Genomic DNA, 14,989 nt, shown 5'->3' on the forward strand with positions numbered 1-14,989 from the left:
TAGACGACAGCCTTGGAGACCAGTTTGATGCAGTGTGTGGTGTGTGGTCTGAGCACTAACAGGCTGAGCCCCCCCCCTTCAATTTCTGCAGCAATGCTGGCCGCACTCATACATCTATTTCCAAAGTCAACCTCGGGATATGACACTGAGCACTGGCACTCAACTTTTTGGTTGACCATGGCAAGGCCTGTTCTGAGCGGAACCTCTCTTGTTAAACTGCTGCATGGTGTTGGCCACCGTGCTGCAGTTCAGTTTCAGGGTTTGGGCAATCTTCTTATAGCCTAGGCCATCTTTATGTAGAGCAAAAATTCATTTTTTCAGATCCTCAGATAGTTCATTAACATGAGGTGCCATGTGGAACTTCCAGTGACCAGTCTGAGAGTGTGAGAGCGATAACACCTGCTCCCCCTTCACACCTGAAACTTGTGACACTAACAGGTCTCATGACACCAGGGAGGGAAAACGGCTACTTGAGCCCTATTTGGACATTGTCACTTAGGGGTGTACTCACTTTTGTTGTCAGTGGTTTAGACATTAATGGCTGTGTTGTGTTGTTTTGAGGGGACAGCACATTCACACTGTTATACAAGCTGTATACTCACTGCTTTACATTGTAGCCAAGTGTCATTTCTTCAATGTTGTCACATGAAAAGATATACTAAAATATTTATGAAATGTGAGGGGGTGTACTCACTTCTGTAATATACTGTAGCTAGAGGTGTTCTAAGAACCAAGGCAAGACATTCAATTATGTTTTTCTTTCCTTGATGTTTATGGGAGTGGGGGTGGGGAACTTAACATATGCTGTGCATTGGCAAGTGAAGGCTGATTCAAGTGTTGGATAAGAAGAGGTGTTCAGTATTGTTGCTGCATGAGAGTTATTGAGCAACAGAGCAAATCAGCATTCCAAAGGCAACTCAAAATATGGGGTGCCCCATACAGAAAATTGTAACATTGAAACTGAACCTTAGAACAGCACCAAATTTGGCACAGATGTAGCAGACAGTCTGCCTTTATTCTGTGCCAAATCTGGTGACATTGCAGTAAAGAGTTTCCAAGTTACAATTTTTTAATGTAAAACTCTCCCCTGTACATACAGCAGCAACCTTTTTCTGTCTCCAGATTCTAAACAGCTTAAATACACTGAAAAGACCAAACTTGCTCATCTTGAAAGAGAATGGTTAGTCCCAGCCCCCCTTTTTAATTAGGAAGGGATTGAAGCTGGGGGGGGGTAGTTAATCTGAATCTGGGAAAACAATTTCAAAGGGGGAAACTCTCTGATTTTCTTATAAACTGGTTAGCAGCCTGACATTCTAAATATAAACATTATTTCAGTTTCAGAGCTAGGAAGGAAGATCTGAAATTTGACCCTGCCACACAGGACCAAATTAAATGCCACTCAGGAGGAGAACTTTTTAAGTCTTTCCTGGCCAAATAGACATTAAAAAGTGTTTCTACTTCTGGTGTAAAATAACTAAAAGATGTTTTTTAAAAATAGAGAATATATCTTTAGAAGTTCACTCATTTAAGCTGTGAAATTACTGTTTTTTGCTTTGTGGCTGGGGATAGTCTTAAGAGTTCTGGTGCCTATTCCACCCATCTTGTCATTATGCCATTATTTGGTAATTAAGAAAAGTCTCCAGACCTGCTATGGGCCATCAAGGCACTTATGATGTGTGATGACTATATGAATTACTGACTTCCAAAATGTCCTATCATCAACAGCTCTGCTCAGATCTTGTATTTATTTTATTTATTTATCTATTAGACTTATATGCTGCCCATCTAGACAATGTCTACTCTGGGCAGCTCACAACAAGTAGAATAAAAACAATTGTAATATGGCAACAATTTTATAACAATTTCACAACAATAAACAGTCATTCAAGATGGAAGATAAAAAGATAAATTAAGTAGTGTCCGGAGGGAAGGCTTGCCTAAATAGCCAGGTTTAAAGATGTTTTTTGAAAATGCCCAGGGGAGAAAAAGAGATAGGAGAAGCTAATATGGAATCAACTGGAGCTGGAGGCAGTTGTTTGACCCAACTGCAGAGACAGGATCAAGACTCAGCAGGATCACCATCCCAGTTTAGATGTCTGGGAGAAAGGGAGGGAGTAACAATAAGGGAGGAGCACATACTGTTTCTTAGGTCACAGTGGGTGATCCCTGACGGAAAGACTAATTAATTATTGCTGTGGCCCATTCAGTTGTTATAGGCCTGGCTGCTTTGATTAGCCAGGCCAGACAAGGGTCAAGGGATGAGGTGGTGGCCTGACAGCAATCAAGTGCTTTGGCAACAATGTCTGGTGTCATAGGCTGAAAAAGATCAAGACTCATTGGGCAAGGCAGAGTGGTGGACATCTCTGCTTGATCCACTGTATCCAAAAAAGTAGAGATTAGCTTGTTTTCTCTCAAATTAGCTCTCAGATTAGCTTGTCTCCTCCTCCTACTGCCCCCTTCTAACAATATTATCTTTTCCAATAAGTTCTGCTCAAATCTTGCAAACTAACAGCTGCAACTTCATCAGTTGAGTAAACCCATCTTTTGTTAGCTCTTCCTTGTTTCTTTTTGCTTCACCCCACTTTTCGCAGCAATGTAGTCTATTCTGGTTACTTCTGTATTTCTGTTATATGTGCAAGGTAGGATAGGCTCAGGTTACTCATTTTAGTGAGAGTTCAGGCTTGACTTTATTCAGCACCCACTTTTGTACTTTTCTGGCTGTCTTTCATGTACAGCTCTCCTCCAACAAAATTCAAATGAATTGATTTTTGTCCCTGTCTTTCTTCACTGTCTTTCTTTCACATAGCATGGATGATTGTGACTTTAGTTTCTACTGATACTCTTTAGTAACTCCAACCTCGCCTCTTTTTTAAAAAAAATTCCAAAAGAAAGGGAGATTTTTTGGAAAACATGCACACAATATGTCTGCAGAGCTTTTGGTCCAATATAGCCTTTCTTCTTCAGTATCCTGTAGAAGGAAGGAAGGACATACACATTACAATACGATTAACTCAATTTCTTGAATATTCCATTTTGGGATCAAATAAATCATTCATTTTGGATCAAATAAACAGCTCTACAAAATCATTTTTCTTTTTCCTTTTTCCTTTTAGGGTCAATTTCTGTGGCTGGGCAATTCCAGTCCAGAAACAAGAGAGTTAAAGCTCTTAGTTTTGCACATGAGTTCAGGACTTCTCTGCCTAGACTAACCACATGTCCGTTAATAATCAGTAAATCTGTAAGGCTAACCTCTGTAGCTAGACTTCTTCCAGCTGGATTCTCCTTAGCTTCAAACACATCAATCACACCCTGAAGCTGCTTTCCATCAGGGATCACCCACTGTGACCTAAGAAACAGTATGTGCTCCTCCCTTATTGTTACTCCCTCCCTTTCTCCCAGCCATCTAAGCTGGGATGGTGATCCTGCTGAGTCTTGATCCTGTCTGTGCAGTTGGGTCAAGCACCCTCCTCCAGCTCCAGTTGACTCCATATTAACTTCTCCTTTGAGAAAAAAAGGATGGCTTAGCTGACCAGGAGTCTGGAAGTCAAAGTCTTCTCTCTTGCAAAATGACTTTGTCCAGCTACCAAACTTTCATTTAATTACTTTCAGGCACTTTTCCTTGGAAGTAAGTTCCACTAAAGAGAATGCACTTAGAAAACAGTACCAGATACAGTTGTGGAAGGCTTAAACATAACATTGGATTCCTATGAAGGAGTAAATCCTATTAAATAGCCCAGAACTTTTCAGTAAACATACATAGGCTGTAATTATTTGAGGTTACCACTGGCCGTTTTTTAAAAAAATAACCTAAAAGAAAACTGGTCATATAGAGAAAACTAAAATGTCAGAAATTTTATTCTGGTTGTCCGGTTGTACAGAGTTGGAAAATATTTTACAGCAATGTACGTATTAGAAAGCAGTGTAGGGAAAATGTGATTCTTTGAAACAAATGGAGTTGGGTTGTGACTTCCTTTGTCCTTTAACAGCTAGGGCTAATCATGCTTTCCCAAAAACCTTTAAATGCCCACATGTACCTGATCCTTGTTAGAAGGGATGCTTCTCTTTTAGTGGCTGTGTTCCATATTCCAGGTGACCACAGCCCTGAAACACAGGATGATGATGATGATGATGATGATGATGATGATGATGATGATGATGATTGTAGTAGTATTAGTAGTATTAGTATTAGTATTAGTATTAGTATTAGTAGTAGTAGTAATAATAATAATAATAATAATAATAATAATAATAATAATAATAATAATAATAATAATTATTATTATTATTATTATTATTATTATTATTATTATTATTATTATTATTATTATTATTATTATTATTATTATTATTATTATTATTTGATTTATACCCCGCCTATCTGGGCAACTCGTCCACTCTAGGCGGCTTACAATATAGGATAAAACATAGAAAAGTACATAACTGTTCAATCGTTACAATTATAATAAAATGGAGGGATAATAAAATAAGGGAAAATAAGAGAAGAGATCAGGATGAAGGGCCAGACTATATGAGGTAACTGCATTTCAGTTACACATGGAGCTTCCTTAAGAAATAAAAGTCATATCCTACAATGAGGTTTCTTCAGCTCTGCAAATTGCAGACTAGATGGCATTTGTTTGGTAACTGGTTATTGTGAAAGCAGGGATTTGAAACTGATTGTGCAAATACTGCAGCTTTAAAGTAACAGGTCTCTAATGGCAGACATGGCATCTCATGTAAATCAGTGAATTTAACTGATAACTTTTCTCATCCCATGATTACTTTTGAGTTTACTTTAGTATAACTTACTCATGCCCAGTATGCTATCAGATTTGCTAAAGAAGTACAGTGGTGCCTCGACTTAGCAGCCATAATCCGTTCCAGAAGATGGACGTAACCCAAAATGGTCGTAAATTGAAGCACCATTTCCCATTGAAATGCATTGGGACGCAATTAATCTGTTCCGGCAAAAACAACAGCAACAAACAAACAAATTAAGCACACAGCAAGCCCAATTGGAAAGTGCTGGAGCTAAAAAAAAGAAAAAAGAAAACCAAAAATAAACAGAGAAGCAAGGTCCGTGGCTGGGCCTTTAAAAATAAAATAAAAAAGAAAACCAAAAATGCACAGTGAAGCAAGCTGTGGTCAGGTTCATAGACAAAGTAAGCCCACATGAAGCACCTCTCTGTGGTTTGTCCATAAATAATTCCATGCTGTCAAGTCGATCTTGACTTATGGTGACTCTTCCTAAAGTGGATTACTATTCCCTTCTTCTGGGCACACCCTAGGGCTTTGGAACTTGCCCATGACTATGTAAGCTGGCTCTTCTCCCAGGAGGCACACCGGGGAATCAAACTTCCAACCTCTGGTTCTGCAGGCCAGATACCTAAACCACTGTGCTATTCAGCCAGCTTGTCTGCACATAAGCACTTCAGAATTCTTGCTGGCAGGTGCAGGAAGGCTGTTTAAAGAGGGACTCCAAGCAAACCTAGAGAAAGGAGATCACATTGGGGTAGGAGCACTCAGGGCACATTGACTTCACAGTGGTGCAAAGTTCATAGGGAAGAGAAAACAAACTTTGCATGGTTGCTTGTGACAATGCAGTTTTTCTATTTCATCCAGTAGAGGGAGCTCAAACATTAAGTTAAATTAGTCACCTCATTGATCAGCATTTCTTTTTAATTAAAATTTCTGCTCCAAGCTAAAAGAAAATTTTACTACTCTGTGCCATCCTTTGACGAATATGAATAAGAAAACATGGAGCACAGGTTTCAGGCATTATGAAACTCAAAATCCGCACCCCCATGCACAATGTATGACAGATTCTTCCCCAAACATGACATTCTTCCCCAAGGTAAGAATTTAAAATGCAATTAAAGGAGCAGAAATGCTTCTTTAAATGGTCCATCCTCCCCATGTAAAGATGCCATGATAAGTTAGGGCTCTGACCTTGAAGTCTGCTTTTTGTTTTGTTCTGAAGGAATACAAGGTAAGTGCACCGTCTGACACAGCTAAGCCCTTTCTAGTCAAATCCTGCACATAAATCTTCCATGTTATGGAACTTACTCAAAAGTAAGTGTTTGTAGACTTGCAGCCACATTTATTTAACAAAATTGTAGACTATCCTTTACTAAATTTGATTTGGGGGTGGTATATAACATAAAAATATTGTAATGCAAAGAATAATGAACCAGATAGCAAAAACAATCAGTCAGTAACAATACAGTATATGGATTTAAATGGCAAAAATACTTCAAAAATATTTTAAAGTTATCTTGGTTTTCATGGGGGAGTTGAACACACACACTAACTTTCTCTTTTGAATCTTGTAGAACTATAAATCATGTAGCACTGCATGGATGGTCTCCTAGGAAATGCCTTGGGAATGTTGCAATGTGTGGATTACACATGTTAGAAGTGTGTGAGGGATGTGTGGCCCTCTAGACTGATGCTAGATTGAAAGTCCCATAATCTCTTACTCTTGGTTGGGGTCGATAGGAGTTGCACTCCAAAAGCATTTGAAAGGTTACATGTTCTTTAGTCTTTCTATTTTTGGATTTATTGGCATTTTTTTACATATAAGGGAAATTCAGCTTTGAAAGGTCATTTGTATAGAAGCAGGTGCTAGGTTTCTATATGGATGAAATGAACACATATAGGAGTCTTGACTGTACAGTGGTAGGAGGCATATGCCATTGCCAAAGGTTTCCAGGTCAGTTCTGATTCCCAGCATGCCACAACTGTCCTCAGTGAATTTAATGGGCAGCCAGTCATCTGTAGGAAAATCCTGTCTTTAAACCATGGATGTTTCAGATGGTGGGAGTGCACTGGTACTATAATTATTATGTGACATTCGCTGATAGAATTAATTCATGAGCTGAGATCTTATAACATTCATGCAATAGTAAAGTGATGATGGAGACAGCAAGTGATAATAACATTATTATGATATTTGTTATTATTATTACTATTGCCGTCTGACTCCTGACACATCTGATTGTTCTTGCTGATGTCACTGACTTTTTTCAAGTGATTGTAAAAAGCTTTTTAAAAAAGACTTTGGATCTTATGAGACAAAGTACAGTTAATACTCCATTTTTCTGAACTCTTATATAGTGTCATTAGGCCTAAGCAAATACGTGATTTCTATTATTCGATTATTCTCATTGTAAAAATTGTGCACACTACACACACCATTCTATCTAAGACTCACAGCCATTCTATTTTAAAAATCCAGTAATTGTAAGCATATTGTTGTGCACTTTGTCTGCTACTTATTTGTGCAACATCTTGTACAGTTAGGTATGTGTTTCCTCTAGATTTTCAGGTAGACCTAGCCCTAACATGAGGTAGACAAACAACAGGAGAAAAAAAGGGGGGTTGTTGTTCAATGGTAAAAAATTTTCAACATTTCCCCCTTCTTGAGCAACAGATCAAGGGTTACCAGCAAGCGGCACAGACAAAGTCAAGCACAATGAGACATCTGGTGTGGAATCTGTTTTCTTAAGTATATATATTCATATATTGAATATAAAATGCTTCTCTGCCTAATCATTAACCTATGCTGAAAGTACGTAGGTAACATTTATTCTCAAGGGCAGAGCTTGGAAAAGATTGTTTCTGGACTACAGAACTCAGAAACCTACAGTGTGGCCAGGGACCATGTTGGTTGGGAGATTCTGGGAACTATAGTTCAAAAAAGTACTATCCAAGCTTACAATGTGGGCTTCATTTACTGAAGGTTTACTTGCTCAGGTTTACCTTCAAGCAGCAATTTGACCCCAAATTGGTAGAGCAGATGATGGGGCCAGAGCCTGAGGAAAGTGAGCGCCTCTCTTTATTCTCTCTCCCCCCCCCCCCCCCCGGTCTCATGTCCTTTATTTCCTTTCTGGTTGCTCAAGAAGGAAAAGAATAGTCTTGTGAAGGCTTGAACTGGTCACTTTCAGAGAGATTTTGAAACTGGTTAAAGGTTGTTTGAGGTCCTCAGGGTGAAGATCATTTGGGGCCCAAAGGCCACGCAGTCCTGCCGATCCCTTTCTACCCTATCACCTCTTATATTTAAGAGTGATCATAGTTCTCAGCACTAGACATGCATGCATAAAAGTATATTTCATCTGAGCAAATGTGAACCACCACAGGCAACTATGCAGATTTAAAAAAAGCATACCAGTAAATAAAATAAGTATTTAAGTGAAAACTTGAAAAAAATATTTTTGGGACTGCAGCTGTCAGATTTTCCTAGAAAGTTCAGTACTGGCATCTTACATAAAGAAATGTAAGATTTGCCCTCATTCATATGGCATTTGGATTGTGACCCTGGCCAGCTGCCATGTAGAGGCCTATCTTTTATCAACCGTGTTTCAGCCATCTGAACCAGCAGTGGGAGATAAATGATAATTTCATCCCTTTTCATGTCTAATTAGAATTTACTAGAATTGGTAAAATTCTTCATATGTGAGAAAGAATTCACCTATCCAGTTCCAGGGATTTCAACGCATGGTTCCTTGAAGTCTTGATTTGAATCTGTCTATGTTAAGTCATATTGCCACTGAATTAGTTTGCCACCAGTTTTTTTTCCTAAAAGGCTCATGATCTTTAATCTGCACACAGCAAGAAGGTACAACACAATCTTCTCCATGCTGGGAATAAGTGAGGCTGCTGAATTTGGTTGGAGCAGATAGGGAAAACTTCATGTTATTGAAGAGCTTATCAAAATTCAGATTTTTTGTTATATCTGTGGCAGAAAAAAATTGGGATTGTAAAAAATGAACTGTGGGACAAAATGAAGGTGTCACCTTTTCTGTTCCCACTTACAACCATCATTTTGTGATGGTGACATCCTGCGGCACCACGTTGCAGTGTAGTGCATTCCATTTCAAATGTGCCTCAGTTTTAGAAATCTCAGAGATATAGGCAGCTTTTTCTGAAGGAACAAAAAATATCTAAAAATACAAACAAGCCACCACCAGTGCTCTTAAATGATTAAAATTATCTTTGTATTCAGAACAAGCCAAGTAAGGAGAAGGGGGGGAGAGACACATTAAAAAGACACAAGGTCATTTTAGCCACCTACCTCTTTGAGGTTAAGAAATGATGCCAATGGAAGAAAACATGCAAAGCTGCATACAAAAAAGAAAGCTGCAGCGTGCCAAAAATTCCCCCGGCTGTCCTTCAAAGGGCAGAGAAATGATACCTTGATTTATCTGTAATAAAAGCCTTTGAAGTTGCGAGCCTTGATAGAGAAAAGCAAAGGATTATTATACAGAGAGCTAGCTGATAGAAAAGCACTCTGTTCTGGGGCTCCTTCGGACTCATGCAAGAGAGGAATTAGGTCCAGTGTGTTAGCTATTTAAGATGTCATATTTATCTTGATTGTGCAATTGCTTCTGGTATTGTTAACACGTGAAAGGGCGACCGTTGGACTGCTTCTGTGTTTCCCTTTCTTTAGCAACAAAACAACAGTTTGATTTGTAGCTACAGCTGATAAATTACAAGGTTAACTCTAGTGCTGGCTAAAGATTTGTCTTCTGGGTAGCAGAGCATGTATGCCATATGTTTTCAGATGCCATCCTAATGGCAAACCTTCAAACTGGATTTCAAAAGAAGATGAGCTAGATTTTTTTCTTATTTTTTTACCTAACGTCTATGCATACAGATATATTCTGTAGACATTAAATGGTGCAATATTTCTCAGTCCCTTTTCTCTAGCTGTAGAATCTAGGGGGTCCTTTTTGCCTCTCCAAACCAGGTTTTCTGAGGTCTCTATTTGGGTTGTTACACAAAAGCCTATCAGGGGAAGAACTTCCGTTGTACTGACAATCAAATGCCAATATAAAACTGGATTTAGCATTCAAGAATGTAAGAGAGAGAAAAAAAGACACAGGGATACATGTGAAAGTTGGCACTATTTTTGAACAGACTTTCACAAGAAGTATCCAGTTCGTCATGTGCATTTTATCCTACTACTTTTATGGTGTTTATACATTTATCTAAAATATAGAACTTTGTATTCATTTCATTGTAATATATGCATGTCTGTACACATTTTACCCCATTATATACTTTTTCACACCTTTCACCTTCATAGATGCGATTTGCACTCATTTTATCCTAATACTATTTGGATTACATATACAGTCAGAGCCACAAAAAAATTGGCATCCTTGTAATTCTGTCAGAAAATCTAACCCTTCTCTCAGAAAATTGTTGCAGTTGCAAATGTTTCACAATTCATGTGTTCATTTCTTTGGTTTGCATTGGAAGAACACACACACACAAACAGAAGAAAAGTCAAATCTGATACAATTTCACACAGAAACCCCAAAATTGGGTTTGAAATTGAGAATGTTTACTGCTCACCTAAGAGTCTATTCTGTCCCCAGATTTCATATACATCTATGTAAAACCAAACTTTCACAGCTGTATTTCTTCTCCGGTGCAAATAAATGGAAAGCTTAATGAACGAATCTGATTCAAGGCACAAATCTAATCAAATGGAGCATAAAATTGCTCCAGACCATATGGGAATATTTTTGAAAGCCATGAACCTTCCTCCAGGTTGAATTGGGGAACTCATATATAATCTGAATATGTGGCATCTGGAAAAGGTTAAAGTTCATTCAGGTTAAAAAATGTGGCTGTCTTCCTAGCACATGTGACCTATCCACTCAAAATATGATACCCAGTAGGTTGTGGAGATGGCAGGGGAGGCATATAAAAGTATGGGTTACTTTCTGGAGAGTAAAGAGGCTATGGCATACAATAAACAAATTGGTTGTGAGAAAGAAAAATAGCCGGTACATGGCCCTAATGTGGGGGTTGCCTGTTATAAATTAAATCAAAATGTTCATAAATGCACACAGGCTCTGAAGTTGCATCTGTATTTGCTCAATTCTTTGGCCTTAAAGAAGATCTGGACCAACAATGACAACTGACACAAGTGCAAGATTGTATTTTAAATGTTGTAAGCTGCCCAGAGATCTTTGGGTAGTGTGGGTGGCATATAAGTTAATAATAATAATAATAATAATAATAATAATAATAATAATAATAATAATAATAATAATAATAATAATAATAATAATAATAATAATCCCATCCCCTATCACAGATCCTGACAAGGGTTTCCAAAGCACTGAACATAATCATAGTAGCACAACAAACAAAATCACATCATTTCATGAAATGTCTCTATTAATCTGAACTATGCATATCAATATTAAGGGATCTGTAACCACAAGGAACAGATAAATATCACATAAGGTTTTTGACAGCTCTTTTATTTACTTTTCTGAGTCCTGAGCTGCATCCATTAGTTGCAAAGAAGGCTGTGCCCTTCCCTCAACATAAGGGATTGCCAGTTCTATCATCTTTCAGCTGTAGATAATAAAATTAACATTACTGAGACATAAAGCACTTTCAACATTTAAGATGCAGTATTCTTTTTGAGTCATTGGGTTTTATTCTTAACATTTATTTCACTCTTTAAATTACAATTGCCTTCTTGTTAATTAATTTCAAATTGCCTAATCACACCTTCCAAAAGAATTTCTGTTGTACTGATTCTTTCCATATCTCTGTTGTATCCATATGTTCATTTTTGTGGTCATGTGGTATATAAACTGGCGGGAGCATTCCCATTGTTTTTAACTCTATCAATTTCTTTATTTCTGTTTGAACCATTATAGCAGACTACACTGCTCTTAATTTTCTACTGATTCATTTTCTCTACTGTTGCTTGGAGCAAACAGGCCCCTCCCTTGTCCTTTTTTAAAATATAAAAAATGATACATGTACAGCAATAGCACAACGAGAGGTCCGAGCCTTCTCTCCTCCCCTTTTCCCTTCTCTTTTACTCCCTTTACCTGATCCCTTTGCAAGGGTTTAAAAGAGAGAGAGGAGAAACAGGATTTGCCTCTGTTCAAGTCTTCTTTCATAGGGAGGGGGGAAGCCTGCCTCCTTTGAGCTGTCTCCTGCTGTTTTTCCTAGCAGCAGTTATTTGCCTATCTAAGGGATCGCCTGTCTCATTACAAGCCAATTTGTCAATATACCTTTAAAATATTTTTTTTTAAAAAGGGTACAAGTGCAGTGGCCACTAAGTGACCACAGCACCCAGCATGACCCCTTTGCAAAGGAAACAAGTCAGTAGCAATGTTCATATAGGCTGAAATAGTAAGGAATGAAGTGATTCATCATTGGTACAAAACAACCCTCCCAGCGAGGGGAAAATTAACTGCAAATTAACTGCAGACCCATGGCCAGGAAAATGAGTCAATCATGGCCTTGCATCGTGTGCTTGGGAACTTATGAAACAATCTGAAAAACAGCCAAATCAGTATAACTGAGGTTCATTTGACAGGTGTAATCAGAGCCTCATTTTCATTATTCTGTATCCTGCTTGCCCTATCTTTCTTTGTTTCTCTTGCTCCGTCTATATTTTGGGGTGGCAGATCTTGTAGCACCAGAACTGGTGGTATTCACTGGCTTATGGTGAACAGCATCCTGTCACCTTTATCCTATTGATAACTGTGAGTTTTGTTGGAGTTTTTATCACCTGGTATGCTGCTTGTGGTTTGAGTGATTGGGAAGGATTTTTTGGGCTGAGGTGGCTGTCATTCTATCCGGCACTAACCAATCATTCCCTCCTGCCTCTGAACTCAAAGAGAGCCTTGCCTCTCATCTAAGTTTTTTCTTTTCCTTCTCTTCAGTCTGCTGAAGCAATGTTTGTTGGTAGTATTGCTGTTGATCAGTTCACAACTGTTAAGTAATGAAATGTTTTTATTCTTTCTCCTACTCAGAGTGAATTACTGAGACCCTCAAATGCCAGTTAATGAGAAAGGGTTGAACTATATGGGAAACTTGTGGCTATACTCCCATGTGAATCTCTATACTTCTACTGCATAGCACAAAGAAATTTTACCAGAAACAAGTTTTCCTATTCCAAAGCTCATGACTTCCCTAGTTTCCTTTTTGCTGAGCCAAGCTTTCAAATAGACACTTGGAACAGAGGAAGAGTTCAAGACTAAGAGCAGAAGACACTTTGTTGATGGAAAATATATGCAGAGTTTCAATAGGATATTTTAGGGATTTTGCCATGAAGCACTTTAACTAGTTTTAGCTTCAGCAGTCACTAAATAGCATGCCAAACAAAGAGATGTGAGTGGAAGGGAAACTGGTATCTGCAGGCACTTGTCCTTCCTCTATGATCCTGATGTGTTAGTTAAAAGCCCCAAACAGACCAAAACAAAAGCGACCACTGCAAATGGAATGTGTTCCATAAATATCCAGCATCTTGAGGGAGCCATTTATCAAATCTGACAGGGATATACACATAAAGGCTTTTACTGATTATTTTTTTAAGGCCATCCACTTATCTAAGAATTCCAATTTCAGCACATGTTCAGGGATAGTTCAGTCATCCATTTTTATTATTTACACTATGAATTTGCAAGAGGAATTTGGAGAGAAAGTTTACCAGGCATCAGGTCAAGTCGATGAAGACAACAGAAAAGAGTTTCATCTGATTTGTCTTTTCTTTCTTTCTTTCTTTTTTGGTTCAAAGTCTGGAACTTTTTCTCTGGTCATATGGGGCAGGACTGTATTTCTTTGGGACATTAAAGAATATAAAATAGCTGGGGGAGAGAGACACTGAAGGGCCTTAGGACTAGTCCAAGAAATGTTGCTACCTGACACAGAAGAGAAAATGTTAGCACCACCTTCCTGCCCCCAGATCAAATTCCAGAGTATCCAGCAACAGACAGGTTATTTCAGCATCTGATGAAGAAAATCTTACAAGTATCTCTGCTTGTGTCTAAAAATACAGGAATAATAAATTAAATAACTAGCTTTTTAAAGAAATGCTATTTTAAAATGATGAAGCAAACCACCAACTGGGAGGGTGAAGGAAGGAAACTTGATCATCAGTCCTTGTAGCCTGCAGTATTTCTTTGAGATGTAGTGGAGAATAAAGGAAACACAGATACTCAAATGGGGATTTTCAGGTGACAGTAGATTCAAACTTTTCCCAAAATGGTCTTCAGATAGCCTTGTTCTTATTGTGCGGGACTTCTAAGATGGAGGACCAAATATATCTAACGGTCCAGCTTCCAATAAGTCTACTGGTGCCTTTAGTGAAATCTAATACTAGTGTATCACCTGATGCACCCTATTTGATTTTGGCACAGCTTCAGTTATATCTCAGGACACCGTGCAGACCATAAGGACTTAAGATCAAGTCTTCCCCTGTTCCTTTTGCTTATTTTTGTGCCGTCTTCCCCTAAGAAGGAAATTTGTAATCTCAAAAGCTTGAACACTTTGTGGTGCCTGTTACATTGGCCTAATAAACATTTCACCCCAGTATGGATCTTGGAATTAGGGAGTTCTGACAGCTCCACTGCCTCTGCAAACATGATTGGACTTTAGTGAGTTGAGTGAGTAGAACGTCTGCAATAATCTAGAGCAGGGGTCTCCAAACTACGGCCCGTGTGCCACATTGGGTGCAACTTGCCATTTTATCCAGCCCGTTCCCTTCAGCCTGTGCATGCACGCGCACACACGCATGTGGGGGCAGGCAGGCAGGTGTATGGGCGGGCGGTTTGTGTGTGTGTGTGTGTGTGTGTGTGTGTGTGTGGCTGAGTGTGTGTGTGGCTGATGGGCAGGTTAACATTCATGTAGGTGTCAATGTGGGCAGTGATGTGTGCATATGTGTGGGTGGGTGGATATCAGTGCAGGTGGGGTGTATGTGTATGCAGGTGAGCAGATGCACATGGGGGCAGGCAGGCTGGCATCCAGGTGGGTAGGGGTGCAGACAGGCAGGTGGGTGGACATTTGTGCAGGCTGGGGGTGCAGGCAGGTAGGTGGACATCAGTGTGAGTGGGAGTGCATGCATGTGTGAGGGCAGGCGGATGTCTCTGTGGGTGTGGGTGGGCAGATGACTGTGCAGGTAGGTGGGCAGGCATCTGGGTGGATGTCTGGGTGGGCAGGTGGGGGG

General features: G+C 39.1%; 1 long non-coding RNA gene across 1 annotated transcript; it reads right to left on the minus strand.

The window, feature by feature from the left end:
* Positions 1-524: 524 nt before the first annotated feature.
* LOC110086672 (uncharacterized) lies at positions 525-14,386 on the minus strand. The gene is made up of 3 exons (XR_002301852.3): positions 9,074-14,386; positions 4,035-4,101; positions 525-2,968 (listed from the first exon to the last, which is right to left on the minus strand). It is a non-coding gene; the product is annotated as an uncharacterized LOC110086672 (long non-coding RNA).
* Positions 14,387-14,989: the final 603 nt, after the last annotated feature.

Source organism: Pogona vitticeps, chromosome 6, assembly GCF_051106095.1.
Source record: "Pogona vitticeps strain Pit_001003342236 chromosome 6, PviZW2.1, whole genome shotgun sequence".
Taxonomy (NCBI): domain Eukaryota; kingdom Metazoa; phylum Chordata; class Lepidosauria; order Squamata; family Agamidae; genus Pogona; species Pogona vitticeps.